The sequence below is a fragment of the Mustela lutreola genome, chromosome 11 (genome assembly GCF_030435805.1).
Source record: "Mustela lutreola isolate mMusLut2 chromosome 11, mMusLut2.pri, whole genome shotgun sequence".
Classification (NCBI taxonomy): domain Eukaryota; kingdom Metazoa; phylum Chordata; class Mammalia; order Carnivora; family Mustelidae; genus Mustela; species Mustela lutreola.
In genome coordinates, this window is record NC_081300.1 from 17,739,785 (window position 1) to 17,754,410 (window position 14,626).

Sequence of the window (14,626 nt, forward strand, 5' to 3'; positions counted from 1 at the left end):
GATTGATGTCTAAATCAATGCCGTTTCTAGGCGCTTCTCTCGGCTCCTCTCCATCTTCCTCAAAGGCAAATCGCCTTCTGAGGGTGATTTCCTCTCCCTTCGCGAAGTCGGCGTGAGGGGAGTGGAAAGCGCAGCCCCACGCGAGACCCTGCGGGGCCGGAGGATCTGGAACAAGCCCGCAGATGGAGCTCCTCGGCGGGGTGCCCTGCTTGTCCCCAGGCCACGCGCGCTTTCTCCCTGCCCTGAGCTCCTGCTCCTTCACGCGCGGCCGCTCTCCCGGCGGCGGCACAGGACGAGGCCTGTCCCCTGGCGGCCCTCCCGGCTCCCAACGGGGCCCCCAGTTGGATGGGATCTGCTGGGGGAGACCCCTCGTCTCCGACGCCAAGCCGGGCCCTGGCTCAGGCAGGCCTGGCTGCTTCTGATTTAATTATTCACTGATGAATTAGACAGCTGCAATTGTCGTGAAAAATCAGCGGTCGCTATTGATTCCCGGAGCGAGTGGGGGTGGGGAGACCGCGGGGTGCGCGCAAGGGAGGGGAGTCGGCCGGGCCCTCGGGTGCCCTCGACCGCCCTCGACCGGGCGCCCTGGCCTGCCTCCCCGCCCGGGCCCGGGCCGCGCACGCCGCAGGGTCGGGCCGCCCGGGCTCGGGCTCCTCTCCTCGAGCTAGGCCCGGCGGGGTCGGGGTCCGGGGCCCAGGCTGGGATCCCTCCTCCGGCCTGCTCTCGTCCCCTCGGGAGGAGACCGAGGGAGGCGAAGGCACCGAGCCGGGAGTGGAAAGAGGCTCCCCCCGAGGCCTGCCGGGCCACGCCAGCGGGAGCCCCAGGCCAGGCGCGGCTCCCCGGCCCCGCGCCAGCCTTCTGGAGGCGGAAGGGCGGACCGCGGGCGCTTCCGGTCCCCGCGCTCCGGGCGCGGGATTTGTAGGACCGCCGCCCCGCTCCAGGCCCGATCCCGCGAGGCGCAGAGGCTCTCGGGGCCGCGGCGTCCCCTGCGCGCGGGACGCCGGGCCTGGGACGGCGGGTGCGGGCACAGGCCGTCCTCCCCGTGCGCAGGGTGACCCGCGTTCGGTCGATAATGGTGAGTTCCCGCCACCCGAGCAACAAGTCTCAGGTGTCCTCGAGGTCGGAGCCAGGAGCCCCGAGGGCAGGGCAGGCGGCTTCCCTCTGCTTTGCTCAGGAGCTGGGTCGGGAATGTGGTCCTGAGAAGGATTCTCGGTGCGCTCGGAGCCGCGAGCCGACGCAACCGTGCGGAGAGAACATGCTGAAGAAGCCATTATGGTTCTGTAGACACAAAAATGTAGAAGGATTTGATGTATTCAGAGAGTGTAGGAAGAGCTCCCCTCCCCCTCCATCTAGATCAGAAAAGCACTGGAAGCCAGTTTGGTCTATACAGTTTAGGTTCTCCTCTTGGGTCGTCTTAAAGCCGTGTGGTTTACTTTACCATTTGAAATTGCTTTTTATACCACGTTTTAGAGGAATCACAAATTATACAGGGAATGTATAGGCTACGTAAAGCAAAAGTAATAAAACGTTTAACACCCCTTATCCCCCGTGTTTCATTTTTCTCTTTCTCTCTTCTTAAAACTACTTTGAAGTGTTTACTATCCACTTTTGTTTGGTGAAATGTGTTCTTCAGACTTTATCCGGGAAAGAGTTGAGCTCAGGCTCCCTGGAGACCAGATATAGAGTCAAAAAGGCACTACATTGCCTGCTTCATAATCCATGGGGCTGAGTATAGGTCACTGAACACAAAATGGCCTTTCCTCTCTTGCTTACTGAGATGGTTTAATGGATTTTGTAATGGTTTCCAACTATCAGCCAGGGGAGACCTGGTTTTGGGGCTTTGTGTTCACAGAAACCGAATACAATGCACTATGTTAATAGCACTTTGCCTGATCAACGGAAATTGGTAACAAGGGAGTGGAATTTCTCAGGGCAATTCTGAAACATCACATTTTGATACACCACGTTTCAAACATGGCTTCTAAGTATAAATGTGCAAAGTCTTTAGAATTTTCCATTTGGTTGATTCCAGGCGTGAAAGATTTCTGAAAATCCTTTGAATAATCATATACATCTGCTAGAAAACTATGATACTGAATTTGAAAGCAGTTTTCTGTATGAATCCCTCCTCCCCCTTCTTTGAAATCAGGGGATTTTGTGGGGGAAGGGATGAGTTCTGGTTGATTTTAGCTTTCAGTGGAGTAGAGGTGGGGGTGAATGGAAACATTTTTAAGAATTCACAAACCAAGTAGGTTAAATAGAGCCATCTGATTAGCAAAGAGTTTTGTGTTGTGAAGGGACACAGTTTTTGCCTTTGCGAATGCTGTTCCTTCCAAGTCCCCGAACTGTTTCCACCCACAGTGCCCCTGCCCAATGTCAGCTCATATCTGAAGTTTCAGTTGCCTTTTTAAAGACTTTTTTGAATCTATTTCCAAATCTAATTTCTTTTGAATAAAATTATTTCACTTTTTTCATTTCTAATACTCACACTTGATTTTTCTCCCTAGCTCTTATTTTAAACTTCTCTTTTAGAGGTTTTACATCATCAACTTACTTATTACTTAAATGGTATTACTCACAGTGGTAGCTGACACCAAGAGATATTATGGCAGACTTTGAGAAATGAAGTCTAACCCTTGTTTAGTTAAAAAAATTTTGTTTTAATTTGATTCTTGAATTAAGAAAAACTTGCCTCGGTTAAATGTCATAACTTAAATATTGGAACATAAATGCAGTTGCAACCAGATGCAGAATATTGGGGCGTTCTTGAAAACTGTAAGTGTTATACAGAAAATTACGATGGTGGTTAATTGCTTTATTAATTTATTTGTTCATTTTAGAAATATTTACTGAATGCCTACTATGTGCCTATTAGAGGTTTTGGTTATAAGCAGAATCTGCCTTGAACCAACTGAAGTAGAAAAGAACTTTCATGGCAAAAACCAGGTAGCTCACAGAAGCAGTAGGAGTGCAGTTTGGAAAGCAGTGACCAGGGGAGACTAGCAGACATTGTTGTCTCTGTCACTGCTGCCAAGAGTAACTTCTTTGCTATCCCTGTGTTTTTATGTTGCCTCCACAAGAACCATCTGGGGGCTGTCGTAACTACCAGAAGGCGAGAAGAGGGTCACTCATTCCACCTATACTGCCTACTGTAGGGAATTACTTTAAAATAAGAAGGGTATTTGGATCATGGGCAGCAAAAACCAGAAAACAAGCAGAAAGACCCCAGAAATATGTTACCACATAGATGCTGGGGATAGAGCAACGAACAAGTTAGATGTGGACCCTGCTTTCATGAATCCTCTACTTTAGTGGAATATTTTATATTTTCAAATATTTATACTTATAATATTTAGTATTAAATATTAAAATATTTAAAATATTTACACTTTAAAAACGTCTTATAGTTGCATACAGCTTTATGTTTCTTGTATAAAGGAGGAAAAAAAAATCCCAACTATTCAGATCTCATCTCGAATTAATAGATTTAACCTCCTTCTATTTTTACTTATTTATTTATTTATTTGTTTTCTTCTGTTGTCTTTTGGATATGGTTTGATGTTGGTCAAGGTAAGTCAGAAAATACTGATGTAGGAAGTGCTGTGTGTAGTCCTCTACCCTCAGTCTCAAGGTCAAGGATGTGGTGGAAACAAACTCTGGATCTGGAGGAAGAGCCCTGCGTTCTGGTCCCAATCCGATTATTGTCTCTTGTGTGACTTTGAGCTCCTTTCTGTAGACGGTCTCTTCAAGTCTGATTTGATAGGGATCCCCTTTTATCAAAATAGGGTCTTTATGATGATCGGGTTAATTTTCCGAGGGCTTTCTTTTAGATATTCTAAATGCGAATCCAAATAGTTATGGGGCTTATAGCCTTAAAAAGCTACTTCTTTCTTTCTTTCTTTTTGAAGATTGTATTTGTTTATCTGAGAGGGAGAAAAGAGAGAAAGTGCATGTGGTAGACACTTAACTGACTGAGCCACCCAGATGCCCCTTAAAAAGCTATTTCTGTTGGGATAAATTTGTAACGATTAACTTCATATTCCAAAAAGCTTTGAAGATTTTCATTTTCAAACTGAATTTTCTTTTGTTTCTAATTCCACGTGATCTAGTTCAGTGAATGGGCTTGTTGCTTTCAGTTTCGAATTGCATTCTGGGTTTTTGGTTTGTATTTCTAATGAATTTTCAGCCCAAGAAAGGCAGAAGGAATAGAAGACAGGATGAGAGAACAGAAACTGTCATGATTCAAAGTAATTGGGGAGTCTAGAATTGCTTCAGAGTTATGTCATTTTTGGGATATTTACTACAAGTTTTTGAACAGGTATTGCGTTTGAAGAGAATTTTAAGTTTTATGTGAAAAAAAATTACTTGATGTGACAAAATCCTTATTTAAACCCTATTTCCAGGTGAGAGGATGGTGATATTTACTATATCCTCAAAATGTCCTGACTGGAAAGATGTGGGAATAGTTTCAAGGGTCATGTTTAACATTAGGTTTGTTACACAATATAAGCAAACAGAGGCAACCCTGGATATTTTGTGTTTGTGGTATTCTGAAAAAAAAAAAAAAAAAAAAACTGGGTGTCAATCACATGAACCCATATTAAGCCAGGGTCACTTGCCTTGTATGTGAGCCTTATGTGTGATCTGTGATCCATTTTATTTTATTTTATTTTTTAACTTAAAAAATCTTAAAAGATTTATTTATTTTAGAAAGAGAGAGAAAAAGAGGGAGAGAGAGAGAGAGAGAGTGAGCAAGTGACTAGTGGGAAGAGGGACAGAGGGAGAGAATCTTCAAGACAATTCCCCACTGAGCACGGAGACCCACCTAGGCTCCAACTCATGACCCTGAGGTCATTACTTGAACCAAAATCAAGAGTCAGCTGTTTAGCAGACTGAGCCACCCAGGTGCCCCTTTACTTTTTTATTTCTTAGAGTAATCTCTACACCCAACATGGGACTTGATCTCACAACTCCAGGATCAAGAGTTGCATGCCTGCACCAACCCCAGGATCAAGAGTTGCATGCCTGCACCATGGACTAAATTAGGCAGGCCTCCCCTGTATGACTGATTTTAAAAGTGAGTAATTCCTTGGGAAATCAGTCATTTAAAGACATATATACTTAAGATATTGATTTCTGCACATTGGGGTTGGGTGGGTAGAGTCAAGTTGGCAGCAGGAAGAGTTACATCTATAGGAGTTGTAGATCCATAATGGGGAAAGATTGTTTCCTTTGCTAATTCCCCCATTCCTTGTGACATTTCAAAATCCTACTCATCCTTTAATGGTGGGTTTGTAAAATTTCTGGGTGAGATCATTAGTAGGAAATGGCTGTTATGTTGCAACTCTAGTACAGATATATGCACTTTCAGGAATGAGATACATCCTTTTTTTTTTTTTTTAAGATTTAATATATTTGAGAGAGAAAAGAGAGAGATAGAGCAGGCATGAGCCCACACACAAGGCTGGGAGGAGCAGAGGGAGAGGGAGAAGCAGACTCCACGCTGAGCAGGGAGCCTTGGGGGCTGTGCCCCAGGACCCTGAGATCATGACCTGTGCCAAAGGCAGATGCCCAACCCACTGAGCCACCCAGGTGCCCCTGAGATATATCCTTTTAAATTTTAGTTAATGTAAATTTTAGTTAAATGTAGAGCTCGGTGTGATGGTTCTGAGCTGTGTTGTTTTCTTCTCTGTATAGAATCTGTTTTTCCTACTGCTCATTCAATACCTGTCAACCAGAGCTTGGTATTATTATTTGTGTATGGACTTCATTGGCTATTTTAGATGGTAAGCGCTTGAGGATGCCATCCAGGAGGGAAATCTCCAGTGGCATGCCATAAGGCTATTGATCCTATCTTGTTCAATGTTTTTATTAAAGTCTTTACTGGAGGTTAAGGACTGCTCATCAGATTTGTAGGTGACACAGAGCTAGAAGCCATAGCTAATATACAGAAAGGTGAAATCAAGGTTCAAAGTGAAATGTAAATGTTGGAATGAAAACCAACATGATGTAAAACCCCTTTACTGAGACCGAAAAATGTAAATCAAGTGAGATGTAGAGATTGATATACTATAAATGCAAAACAATCCAAAAGAATCATGCTGCATACAAAAAAACACCCCACAAAAACTAATGTAATTTTAGGCTGCATTCAGGAACATGATATATAGCTTACAAGGAAGATAACAGGTTCCCTGCATTCTGGGCTCGAGATTTATGTAGCTCTGGCTACCTCGTTTTATTATACACATTGATAAGTTAGAGATTGGTATGGGCTCTCAGAATGTAAGGGAAGAGGAAACTATACCTTATGTGGAAGAGTTAGAGCAAATGTTTAGCCTAGAGAAGAGGCGGATGATTTGGTATGTGATCACCACTTCAAATATTTGCCTAGCTGTCACGTGACAGAGGGGCTAACTAGAGTAGTTGTTCCTGCTCCCCAGGGCAGAGTTAGGACTAAGGGGTAAAAGTAACAGAAGATCTGACTTTGATTCTCATACCTAAGGTTTTCCAAAAGAGCAGCAAGTTGCCACATGAAGGAGTGAATTCTTCACCCATAGGAGTATTTTGCCAGGGCTGAGTGACTGTCTGGATAGGAATCTATTCACAGGAATCAGCTGAATTAGGTGGCAGTTTGAAATAGATAATCTCTCTGGCTGAATTCCAGAATTTGCTGAATTGAATACTAAAAAAAATATTTTGAAAGTGATTTTAGATAGATGATTTAAAGAGAGTAATATTAATATTCAAACTTATAAGAACTTTGCATGTACACAGTATTTTTTATCTCAAGGTACTATGGACCCATTCCCCTTTTTCATGAAAAATACAACTTTATTTTCATCTGCATTTTTAAAATCCTAAAAAAGCTCTGAAAATCACAAGTTTTTTTGAATCTTATGTTGAAATAAACTTAACTGAACTGATGTGAGACTTTCCTGTTTATTCCCCTTAGACTGGACATTCATACACACTTCTGCAGAAATAATTATTGTGTTTGATTGCAGGGGGCTGTCCCAGGCCCTGCTGGGGGTTCTATAATATACGACTTTTACCATGAACACCTTTCAAATAAATGAAGCATTTTCAATTTTAAATCTGAGCTTCAAAGGATTTGGTTAAGGGATTGTTACTATTAGCTATCCTACAACCAGATAGGTCTTGTTTTCTCAGGGTAACTTGAATCCATTGGCCAGAAATCTACAAAAGCTACGTTACTCCTCCATGCTAGAATGATTCTCCATAACTATTATCTGGTCCCTAAAACTTGTCACAGCAGGAATTTGCTCTACAAGCCAAATTTATACTATATAATGAAACAAGTTGCTCTGCCATTTCCATATTTATTTTATGAAGAGATCAGTGGCAGAAATTTTCAGTGTCAAGGGTCTGCTCTCAAAGCACATTTGATATGACTTTGGGCTGGCTCTGGGTGACACATCACGCTTTTCTGGTCTAGGTGGAGGATACAGTAGGATCAGCTAATTAATGGCTTTCATTTTGCAAATCTTTTCTATAGCAATTACTCATTCTGTAGACATTTATGGAACACCTACTCCAGCCAAACCCTAAGCCCGTCAACAGTGTTACAAAGAAGAATGAGATGAAGATAGTAGCCTTAATATGCTCACACACTCATTTGATCCTCAAAGCCAATGTGTAAGATAAGCAGGGCAGATATCACTGTTCTCATTTTAAAGATGGAAAAAAAAATGGGAGGCTCAGGAAGTTGAGTGACTTGCTTAGGATCATACATTTAGTAAGTGGTAGAATAGGACTTGAATCTAAGTCTTTAATCCAGTCTACTTAGTAGTAGTAGTATTATTACTAGTCATATAGCACTTTAAAAAATTTATTTATTTTTATTGTTTTATTTTTAAATTAACATAGAATGTATTATTTGTTTCAGGGGTACAGGTCTGTGATTCATCAGCACTCACCACAACACATACCCTCCCCAATGCCACCCCATCCCTCCCAAGCTCTTGCATTCCAGCAACCCTCAGTTAGTTTCCTTTGATTAAGAGTCTCTTATGGTTTGTCTCCCTCTCTGGTTTCATCCCGTTTCATTTTTTCCTCTCTTCTCCTATGATTCTCTGTCTTGTTTCTCAAATTCCACATATCAGAGGGAGAGCATATGATAATTTTTTTTCTCTGATTAACTTATTTAGCTTAGGATAATACCCTTTAGTTCCATTCATGTCGTTGCAAATGGCAAGATTTCATTTTTGATGGCTGCATAGTATTCCATTGTGTATGTGTATATACATATATATATATATGTATATACACATTGTGTGTGTGTATATATATGTGTGTGTATTATATATATATATTTTTAAATATAATTTTCTTTACCCATTCATCTGTTGATGGACATCTAGGCTCTTTCCATAGTTTGGTTATTGTGCACATTACTGTTACAAACACTGGGGTGCACGTGCCCCTTTGGATCACTACATTTGTATCTTTAGGGTAAATACCCAGTAGTGCGATTGCTGGGTTGTAGGGTAGGTAGCTCCATTTTCAACTTTTTGAGGAAACTCCAGTCTACTTATTTTTCATATATATGAGAACCTGTTGTTTGTATACAAAATGTATCTTCTTACTTAACCCTTTCATAGATATTTACTTTTATCTGGCTGCTCAGAATTTGTAGCTGCCTTTTGTTTGGAAAATGCTGTGTGAAATGAGTTTTTATGGAAGATGGGTCTCCACCTCTTCTTATGAAACCCAGAATGCCGACTTTCCCCTTCATCATCCTGCAGTAGTTGGGACTCAGGAGCATCAGCTAAGCTCAGCCAATTACTTACACTTCTTTGGAGGGAAGACACCAAAGAACGAAAGGATGGGGACATCGTAGAATTCATGCCGTTGATGCTGGTGCAACAATAGCTCTTTATCAGCCAGGCTGGTTCTTTGGCTCTGACTCCTTATACTTGAACTTCATTGATTTTAGACCATTTTCTGGATTTGGTTCTATACCCTTTGTTCTAGTCTATGAGCCATCTGATATCCTTTCATTAAATTTGTGTGCAGTTTTAGTCCAAGACTGTTACTGTTGTTTTCAACCAAGAATTTTGACTAAGTGAGATCTATCTTATAGGTGAGGTGATGAAATTGGTCCTATTTTGGACATATTTGGAAAAGAAACTTGACAGAATTTGTTGAGGGGTTGGATATGGAATGTGAGAGAAAGGAAGCAAGGATGACTTCATCATTTCTGGTATGATTAAATGAAGGAAATCAGCTTGCTATCAGTTCCAGTTTTTTATTAACTACAAACCACTCCTAAACTAGTGGACTCAATCAATAATGGTTTCTGTTGTGTTTTAAAAATGTTACCAGCTTGGGCTTTTTACAGGATTACGGTTGAAAAGGAGATCTTCCTGAGGATGAACATTCCAGAACCAGGAAGAAACTGCATGACTCCTTATGACTGAGCCTCAGAACTCAAATAATGTCACTTCCCCCATATTCTATGGCTAGAATTATGCACAGGCTGGTCCACATTCAAAGAGGTGGGGGCATTGAGGTATCAAAGAACTTGGAGGCTTGATTTAAAACTATCATGCCATTTATTAGAGAGTTCTTAGAAAGTTTTCTTTCTTTTTCTTAGAAGCCCCTGGAGGAAGACAGGGAGAGGAACAAGTTGAGACGGAGGATCATGTGTTTGAATGTGTTAAGTGTAGATGTCTGTTCAGTGTTCGAGAGAAAATATTAGGTTGGCATTTGGATATGAGTCAGGAGTTCAGGTAAGAAATTGAGGCTAAAATTATATATTTGAGAGTTGTATGTGTATGAATGCTTTGTAAAGCTATGGGACTAGTTGAGAGAGATCATATAGAGATGTAGTTTTGTAATGGTTTGAAATCAGGGAGTGTGATACCTCCAGCTTTGTTGTTCTTGTTCAGAATTGCTTTGACCATTCAGGGTCTTTTGTGGTTCTGAATGAATTTTAGGATTCTTTGTTCTATTACAGTAAAAAAAAATGCCACTGAGATTATTATGGAAACCATTGAATCTATAGATCACTTTGGGAAGAATGGATATTTTAACAATATCAGTTCTTCCATTTCCTGAACATGGAATGTTCTGCTTATCTGTGACTTTTAAAATTTCTCTTGTTATTGTTTTGTAGTTTTTAGTGTACAAGACTTTCACCTCTTCTGTTAAGCTTATTCCTAAGTATTTTATTTTTTTCAGTGTTATTGCAAATGGAATCGTTTTCTTAATTTCCTTTTCAGATAGGTTGTTAGTGTATAGAAACATAACTAATTTTTGTATGTTGATTTTGTATTTTGTTACTTTACTGAATTTGCTTAATCTAACAGTTTTTGTAGAGTCTTTAGGGTTTTCTATGTACAAGATCATGTTGTCTACAGGCAGATAGTTTTACTTCTTCCTTTCTAATTTGGATGGCTTTTATTTCTTTTTCTTGCCTAGTCCCTCTGGCTAAGACTCCTGGTACTATATTGAATAGGAGAAGTGAGACTGGGAATTCTTGCCTTGCGCTGGATCTTAGAGGGAAAGATTTCAACTTTTCCTTGTTGAATATGATGTTATCTATGAGCTTTTTGTAAATGGACTTTATTGTATTGAGGTAAGCTACTTCTATTCATAATTTGGTGGGAGTTTTTATCATGAAAGGGTGTCGAATATTGTCAAGTGCTTTTTCTGCATCCATTGCAATGACTGTGATTTTTAGCCTTTGTTCTATTAGTGTGGTATATCACATTGATTGATTTGCATGTGTTGAACCATCCTTGAATACCAGAGATGGATGCTACTTGGTCACGATATATGATTCTTTTCATATGCTTTTGCATTCAGTTTACTAGTATTTTGTTGAGAAATTTGCATCATTGATTTATCAGGAATATTGATGTATAGTTTTCTTTCCTCATATAATCTTTTTTAGCCTTGGTGTAAGTTTAAAGCTGTCTTCATAGAATGAATTTGAAAGTGTTTCTTCTAATTTTGGAAGACTTTAAGAAGGATTGGTTCTTTACAAAACATTCTTTAAATGTTTGGTAAAATGCACCCATGAAACCATCTGGTATTGGGGTTTTCTGTGTTGGAGGGTTTTTTTTTTATTACTTTTTAAATTTCTTCATTTGTTTTTGGTATGTTTAGACTTTACATTTTTTCCTTTATTCAGTCTTGGTAGGTTGTATGTAGTTAGGAATTTCTCCATTTCCTCTAGATTGTCCAATTTGTTGGCATATACTTGTTCATAATAGTATCTTATGACCTTTTTATTTCCGTGGGATCAGTTACAATGTCTCCTCTTCCATTTCTGATTTTGAGTCTTCTTTTCCTCTTTCTCTCTCTCTTTTAAAAAAGATTTTATTTACTTATTTAGGAGAGAGAAAGCATAAGAAGGGGGAGAGCAGCAAAGGGAGAAGGAGAAGCAGACTCCCCACTGAGCAAGGAGCCTGATATGTGGGACTCAATCTCAGGACCCTGGGATCATGACCTGAGCCAAAGGGAGATGCTTAACAGACTGAGCCACTCAGACTCCCCTCTTCCTGTGTGTGTGTGTGTTTTTTTTAGTCTAACTGAGGTTTTGTTGATTTTTTCTTTTCAAAAAGTCAACTCTCAGTTTCATCAATTTTATTTATTTATGTATCTATCTATTTATTTATAAGATTCTTATTTATTTGAGAGAGAGAAGAAGAGAGAGAGAGAGAGAGAAATCATGAACAGGAGGAGTGGCAGAGGGAGAAATAGTTGAGCAGGGAGCCCCTAGCGGGGCTCAATCCCAGGACCCTGGGATCATGACCTGAGTTGAAGGCAGATGCTTGACTGACTGAAGCATCCAGGTGCCTCTCATCAATTTTTAAAAATGTTTCTCTATTTTCCATTTCATTTATTTCTGCGGTACTATTTATTATTTCCTTCTTTCTGCTAATTTGGTGGCTTTGTTTGTTCTTTTTCTGGTTCCTTGAGTTGTAAACGTAGGTTGTTTATTTGAAATCTTTCTTCTTTGTTAATTTAGGTGTTTATTGCTGTGAACATCCCTCTTAGTACTGCTTTTGTTGCATCTTATAAGTTTTGGTATGTTATATTTTCATTTTAGTTGAGATATTTTGAGCTGTTTTCCAATTTCTTTTTTAATTTCTTCTTAGGCCCCGTAGTTATTTGAGTGTGTTGTGTAATTTCCATGTGTGTTTGAATTTTCCTATGTTCTTTCTTTTGTTGATATCTAGTTTCAATCCATAGTAATTGGAAAAGATACCTTGAATTTGCTCCATTTTCTTAAATTTGTTAAGATTTATTTTATGACCTAGCATGTGATCTATCCTGGAGAATGTTCCATATGCACTTGAATGAATGTTCTGTTACTGTGAGGGGGAATGTTCTTTATATGTCTGTTAGGCCCATTTGATATCCAGTGTTGTTCAGTTCTATTGTTTCTTCATTAGTTTTCAGTCTGGATGGTCTATCTATTTTAGAGAGTGGGTATAGAAGTCTCCTATTACTGTAATGTGCATTTCTCTGTCTAGATCTGCCAATGTTTCCTTTATATGTTTATATTTAGGTGGTTTGATGTGTGTGTGTATACACACATATATATATATGTATATATATATTTATAATTATTATATCTGCCTATTGAATTGATTCTTTTATCATTATTTAATTGTTTTTATAGTATTATGTAATAGCCTTCCTGTTGTATTCACCCTTTTATCTTACATAAGGCTTTTGTCTCTTGTGGCAGTTTTTTACTTAAAGTCTATTTCATCTGATATAAGTATAAACACCCTGCTCTCTTTTCATTTCAGTTTGCATGGAATATCTTTCTCCACTCTTTCATTTTCAGCCTATATATGTTCTTCAGTCTAAAGTGAGTCTTCTGTAGACAGCATATAATTGGGTCTTATCTATTTTATCTATTCAGCTGCTTTGTGTCTTTTGATTGCTGAGTTTAGTCCATTTACATTTAAGGTAGTTATTGATAGGTAAGGACTTAGTATTGCTCTTTTATTAGTTGTTTTGTAGTTTTCCTGTTGTCTTGTCTTTCTTTATGGTTTGATAATTTTTCGGTGATATGCCTTGATTCCTTCTTCTTTATCTTTTATGTATCTAATGTACATTTTTTGTTGGTTACCATGGGGTTCATATTGACCACTTTATAGTTAAAGCAGTCTGTTTTAAGCAGATAACAACTTCAATTGCATACAAAAACTCTTCAGTTTACCCCCGCATTTACACTTTATATAATCACTATCAGATTTTACTTCTTTCTGTATTGTGTTGAATTGACAAATTTCTGTGGTTATAGTTATTTTTACTACATTTACCTTTTGATTTATATAACCAGTGTTAAAAGTAATTTATTTGCTACTACTGTAGTCTTAGAATATTCTCTTTGTCTTTATATTTACCATTAGCAGTGAGATTTTTGTTTTCATATGCTGTCATTTCATTGATTAGTATCTTTTTATTCATCTTGAAGAACTCTCTTTAGCCTTTCTTGTAGGGCTCACCTAGATGAGATAAATCCCCTCGGTTTTTGTTTGTTTCCTACATTCTTTTTTATAATTGTCTATAAGAAATGTACTTTATTTTATTTTATTGATTTAATTTAATTTAATTATTATTATTATTTTTTAAGTTTTTATTTATTTGACAGACAGAGATCACAAGTAGGCAGAGAGGCAGGCAGAGAGAGAAAGAGGAGGAAGCAGGCTCCCCGCTGAGCAGAGAGCCCGATGCGGGACTCGATCCCAGGACCCTGAGATCATGACCTGAGCCAAAGGCAGTGGCTCAACCCACTGAGCCACCCAGGTGCCCTAATTATTATTTTTTAATTTAAATTCAATTAGTTTACATATAATGTATTATTTGTTTCAGGGATACAGGTCTGTGATTCATTAATCTTATATAATATCCAGTACCCATCCTACATTACTTTTTATTTTTTTTTTAAGATTTTATTTATTTGACAGAGAGATAGAGAGAGAGCACAAGTAAGCAGAATGCCAGGCAGCAGAAGAGAAAGAAGCAGGCTCTCCGCTGAGCAGGGAGGGGCTTGATTCCAGGACCCTGGAATCATTACCTGAGCCAAAGGCAACCGCTTAATCACTTGAGCCACCCAGGTACCCCACATCCTACATTCTTAAAAGACAGTTTTTCTGGGTATAATATTCTTGGTTGGCAGAGTTTTTTTTTTTTTTTTAAGTACCTTGAATATAGCATCCCATTCTCTACTGGTTTGCTAGGTTTCTGCTAAGCAATATGCTTTATAGGGTGTGAAAAATTTCCCTTGTGTGTGACAAGTCTCTTTTTTCTTGTGGCTCTTAAAATTTTATTTTTCTTTGAAATTTTTTATAAGGATTTTATTTATTTGAGAGAGAGTGAGAGGGAGCATGAATGAGGTCAAGGAGCAGAAGGAGAGGAAGAAGCAGATTCCCCACTGAGCAAGGAGCCAGGCTCAGGGCTTCTCAGGACTCTGAGATCATGACCTGAGCCAAAGGCAGATGTTTCACTGACTGATCCACCCAGAGGCCCCTCCTTTAAACATTCTTAAGCTATTTTAGTTCTTTTGTATTTTCATATACATTTTAGGATAATCTTATTTGTATCTACAAAAATCTTCCTGAAGTTTTAGTAGGAA

At 39.3% G+C, this 14,626-nt stretch overlaps 1 long non-coding RNA gene across 1 annotated transcript in view; it reads left to right on the top strand.

Annotated features, from left to right (window-relative positions):
* The first annotated feature begins 625 nt into the window (after positions 1–625).
* The window catches only part of LOC131811457 (uncharacterized), a 52,081-nt gene continuing 38,080 nt past the window's right edge, over positions 626–14,626 (top strand). Inside the window, exon 1 of the long non-coding RNA XR_009345949.1 lies at positions 626–1,075. This is a non-coding gene — a long non-coding RNA (uncharacterized LOC131811457). The remainder of the gene's footprint in view (positions 1,076–14,626) is intronic.